The sequence below is a fragment of the Limulus polyphemus genome, unplaced genomic scaffold (genome assembly GCF_000517525.1).
Source record: "Limulus polyphemus unplaced genomic scaffold, Limulus_polyphemus-2.1.2 Scaffold405, whole genome shotgun sequence".
Lineage (NCBI taxonomy): Eukaryota > Metazoa > Arthropoda > Merostomata > Xiphosura > Limulidae > Limulus > Limulus polyphemus.
In genome coordinates, this window is record NW_013666015.1 from 52,990 (window position 1) to 58,989 (window position 6,000).

The window sequence follows — 6,000 nt, forward strand, 5'->3', positions numbered from 1 at the left end:
TAAAAGCAGTTTGTTCAACAACACCTTAAAGGAAATATATGTAATAAAAGTTAACTTACAGTTCAAAGTCCGATGAACTTAATTATTGAACATATACATAAGAAAGTCAAGTTAGATTATATTTATGTTGGTATATAGTTGATATTAATTTTTTGAGATAAAATGAACTAGATATCCCCAAATCAATGCAGTTTGTGCTTGGAAAAAACATCCTTAAAAAGCTGGTGTCCAAACAACAATTTCAAATTTAAATGAAATAAAACCGTTTTAGTATATATATAGACATATATTTGAAAATGTGATGATAGTCATGTAAACGGCATTTTTACTTTGTTATTTAAATGTTTAGATTTTATACTTAGTATATGATACACTCCGAAAATAAAAGTGTGATTTTAAATCTTTTTCGGTGTGAAGTACTGATACAGAAGGTGCTCCCCCAAAATATTGAATTCACACCCTTTGTCAGAATATGTGATTTTACACCCACAAGAGAAATAGTATACAAATAAGCTTCATTTTAAATGTATACATTTTGAAAAGCTACTGTCATTCAAAAACAAATTATGTTCATATCATCTTAAAACTACAATGAAACTACCTTAATAAAAACGATTTTGTTGACTTATTTTTTTTTGTTTTCACATAGCACTTACATGACTTTTCACTCTGTTTATAAAGTCACACCTTTAAACGCATAACAGTAGTGTGAACTATTATTTGATATAAGTTGACACCTCTAAGGATGAGAATTCCTACCTTATCAACAACAAGGGATGTGTTAGTTGGAATCACAACTTAATCACGCATTTTAAAAATAATAAAAAAGATAGGAAAAAGGAAAGCTGCGAAAGTGATAATATTAACTTTTAATACTACTACTTCATATGTTATCATTCAGTTGTTACGTTTATTAAACTATTTTTGGTTTATTCTGGAATAATATAATCGATTATCAGCACTTTTAATTGATCACATGAATTTAGTTCAGACCAGTTGAGTGTGTAAGTGATACTTATTGTTTGGCACTGAAGCTATTCATCTCTTTATTAGTTTTCAGGATTAAAGCTCCCTCTCCCTCTTAATATTCACTTATTAACACTGGAACAATGGAGTGGAAATTCTGTTCTTTTACGACTAGAGCACTTTTTCGAGAAAACTGACCATCCCGGTGACTTATCAAAAACTACCAATGTGTCTCTAAAAGTAAGTTCTTCTTAAATCCAGTACCATAATGTCGTAGATAAAATCGTTATTTTAACTTAGTCTTAACTAAGGTGGATTATTTGATAATAGTTTAACTATTATTGACAGTATCTTAAAGATGTCACGTTCTTTAAACTCCGATTCACATTCCCCAGATGAACGTAACAGATATAAATTTTTCAAAGTGATGCTAAGCCAAATTAGCGATTTAACTTGTTAAAATGGAATAACCATTACAACGGAAAATATATCTAAGCGCGACGGACTCTAATTGATAATTCAATGAGTTCTAATCATCGTAAATTCTATAATTATAGTCATCTGTTGTTTTAATTTGTGACATTAATTAATGCTAATCAATGTGTGGAAAATAATTATCTTCATGTAATTCTCTTACCTTTTTAAAATCAATTTACTTCGAATCTATATGATTATCAAACTTCTGTTCTTTGTTTAGGATATGTTTACCCCGTTTAACGTAGCGAACGTTACAGAAACAACGCTTGGAGCTAATCAACTGCTTAAAGATGCTTCGAGGTTAACGTGGAATAAGGAAGGCAGTTCACCTAGTAATAACGGTAATATTCGTGATTTCTTATGCAGTTTACAGAATAAAACTTCATCTGAGAGAACTTACGCACATTTTAGATTGCAATTTGACTAACACAGTTCATTAAAAATACATCACAAGTTAGATAAGCACTCATTCAGAATTGTTCATTTCTACACAAAGCTGGTGGTAATAAAATAATATTCTAGTCTCGTATAGATTTGTAAAAATAACTTGTAGTTTACATAAAATTATTCTAAACGTATAAAGCATGTTCAGGTTTTGTTTCATAAATATTGTTTTTCGGTAGACTAATGGCTTATTTATCATTCAAAAAACACTGAATTCCGAGCAGTTTCGAAACACAGACCTTCCTACTTCATCTCTAAAGAAAATATGTATACCTTTCGAAAGTGGCTGATATATTGGGTTCCTTAAATTATTGCTTGCCTTTGTCGGTCCGTCTGCTCGACCGTTCTAATCAATGGACGTACTCGACCAAACTTGAATAACAAACACTACATGCAACTTTCTAGGGCTGTTTAATTTTCATAGGTCCAAAAGTCACTAGTACATAGAAAAATTTCCCCACACTTGTGGGCATGATATTTCCATATAAGATGAATAGATATTGATCAAATTTATAAAGAAACATACTGCATCCAAAGTTTAGACTGTTTAACTTTTGGAGGTCATGTATCAAAGTTCAAGATAAAGAGGTTTAGTAGCAGTACGTGGAAATCTCTTATCCAAAAGCCACATAAACAATGGAAAGTATCTTGTAGACAAAATAAAACAATAATTAATTAAACTAAAAGGAAAGAAGTGAAAATAGTGTTTATGAAACACCTATGCCCCCGCGAATGTTATACTGTATGTTTAAGTCCCCGTATTGATGATGCAGTATTTGTTCACAGGATTGGGGAAGATTTTATAAGTTATAAGTAATATACTTTACAATATTTGTAGAGGCTGAACTTGAACATGTAATATAAATATTGCTTAGTTTCATATACTCTGCATGCACTATCAAAAATACAAATCTAAGTTTGTCATTATCATACTAAAGATTATAAAACCATTGTTAAGTTTTAAATAGTATTAGAAATCTCCTGTTGTTAGTTGGTTTTTGTTTTTCTTTCTTGTTACACAGTATTTACATAACGTCACAACCCCGTTTGGCTAACCATCTAAGTGGTGTGCCATATTCTCTATCAAACATTTATATTACTGTTAATTAGAACAAAAATTACAACAATGGATCTTTGATTCCATTATTCGGCATATTTTGTGGAAGTGGGTGCTTACACGTTTGAGTTATACGATTTTGGTAGTTGATTCCATAGAGAAGAAACATTATGTAATGATGCAGTCCAACTCTGTTAGTGTGAGACTTTATCGCGTGTCTGGCCAACCTTTATTGTAAGTGTAAAAACCGTAATGGAAACTGTTAACTTTATCTGAAAGTAAATACTTTACAATAGTGTTGATTCATCCAATGTGTTTATAGTCGTAGTTTACAGCCATACACTTATTCTGATTTATAGCAACAATTGAAAATAACTTTTTCCACATCAGGAAATATAAGAAACAATGTGACAGATACTTACAGAATTCGAAGAAACCTTTCGTTAATTTACAGTATATTCTATAAGATATACTTTTCCGAGAAATATATTTTCAGAAAGTTTGAGATGGAGAATATTATGTTTGGCCGTTTGCTTCTCATTTGGACTGGAAGTAAGCTCATATTTGGTATCAATCACAGTCTAGTCCCTGTCAATAACTCTTGCTACTAGCTTTTGTTAAAAATTTAGTTAAAATAGATTTTCCACATCTCATTTAGAACAGATCCAAGTGCAATGAAGTATCACGGTTTGTTCTGTCTACTGCTTCAAGTGGTGTTCCAAAACGTTTCAGAATAGTATGGTTGAATTCAGATTAGGATCGATGTTTAAGCTGACCTGAGTAGCTTCTGAAAGTTATTTATCTTAATACGTTTCTGAAGACGGCGTATGGTATTTTATCACGCTCAAAGAAGTATTGTTTTCCCATATCGTCTATAAGTGCAAGTAGCACAGACATAAACATGCTATCATAATACAGCGATTTACTTATGTATGTTTTTACTGTCAACAGTAAAACAAGTCTAAACTAGTTAAATCGTACCTACACCACGATATTATCCCAGCCACTCTTCACAGGGACGACACAATTATATTCACAAAGTGTTTTTATGGTTATAATTAAATTCAAAACTCTTCATCCAAACTTCTTCCGTTGTTTTTAAACATGATCCGGCACTCAGAACACCATGAGAACTGATATCTTAGATTAAAAATAGTAATAGGAAACTAATGGTCTGCAGCCTTTTTTCTGAACTCCAGGAATACCCCTATATGTATTGACTATCGTGATCTACAGTTCTGTACACTCGTTAATGTTGAGAATGATATATTCAAAGATAGATGAGTTATTTAATTTCGAAACACACATTTACATGGTTTACAGGAAGTGTAAATGTGAAGTGGATAAATTTTGGCGCCTAAGCCAGTATCCCACATTAGCAAATCCAATACTCTCCCATTGTTTTAGCGCAATATCTAAATTGGATTTGGACATGAATAATTAGACGGAAAAAACTCTGACAGTGATACCACTAATGCCAATTGTAATTATTATTCACCTTTGATAAGCATTTTTAAAGTTTCGACTACAAGTAACTTTCCACAGCAACTGGTGGACCTTATAACCCTACGCAGTAGTGTATCATAGAATTACTATGCATATTTATTAAGAACAGAAAGGTTTATTAACTGATAGGAATGTTATAACTCAATACTTTAGATAATATAGCTTACCTCTTGATATTTGTTGTGGAATGTTTAACATTTAATGCTAATATAACTGACTGGAATTTTTACTATTTTCTTATTTCAGATTGTGCTAATATGCTTGGTTGAAATTTATATGTTTTTATTTCAGATCGTCAAAGAGACGCCCCTAAAATCCCGGATTTCAACATTACCCTTAATCCTATGGAAATACGAACATTTGTTATGACCTTGAGTGACGACAATAAAGGGATCTGATTTTTTTCAGGGGTTCGGCACGAAGCAGTAGGTTCATGATTTACTCATAGTTAGGTTTTATAAAATTAGTTTAGAGAATACTTGATAAAGACAAAGGCAATTGTACGAAAACGTTGTTCACAAAGAAGGCTACCACTTCTTTAGAATAAACAATGACTTAAATCAACTTCTGCATCGATCAACAATGAAAAGTCCATAACCTCAACTTAACATATATCGTTCAAAATTGTATAACCATACTGATGAATTTTAATTTGATTTTTGAGAAATGTAAGGAAGGACGAGCAACTCCTTCCACAAAAACGTCAACGTCAGAGTTAGAATTCAAATATAATCTCTATGTAAAGCACTTGACTGAAATCTCTATGTTGTTATTTCAGAGACATCCTTAAAATAATATGTAAAAATAGTTATATATATATATATATACAACAGCACCCTCTCTTGACAAAATATAAACGCTCGCCATTTTCTTTCTGATGATCCTATTTACCTAAACTTTTTCTATACATTTCAATGAGATGCTACTTGAATACAAATTCTGATACTGACAGTCCTCCTTTCAATTTTTATTTTTCATAGCCTGACTAATGTATCCAAATATACTATGCACTTGAAACTTCAAAAATATAACTAAAACCCAAAGGTATCGTTAACATAATTTTTATTTTTAATCTTATTTTGATTGCTACGTACATAAAAATAATATATGATATTTTTTATATGCGTAAGTCAATTTATTCGTAACTGAGTGAAAGAATTGCCATGCAATACCCATAAATTTATGTTACCACAATAGGTTTACTTACAAATTATGTTAAAATTCGCAATAATATATGGTTATATTCAATGATTTATTGTGCCATCCAAAACACTAAAGAGATAATCGATAATATTAGGCGTTTTTTTTTTCTGTCTGTTGATAAACATATTAATTGTCAGACGTTGTTTGGGAATTTAAACACTATATTAACAGAGTAATTCATGGTCACATTTTATTAGCACCTGTAGTCAAATAAAACAAGATATGGATTTAATCGGACGTTTGTGTGATACTTGTTAGCCGTTTTATTTATTTTATTTCTACACTTTTGAAGAACCAAATCAATTTAATATGTAGTTGAATAAGGCTGGAAAAATGAAGTCAAAGAA

The 6,000-nt window shown here is 30.9% G+C and overlaps 1 pseudogene; it reads left to right on the forward strand.

The window, feature by feature from the left end:
* Positions 1–5,720, forward strand: part of LOC106458019 — a 54,256-nt pseudogene extending 48,536 nt beyond the window's left edge.
* The last annotated feature ends 280 nt before the right edge of the window (positions 5,721–6,000 follow it).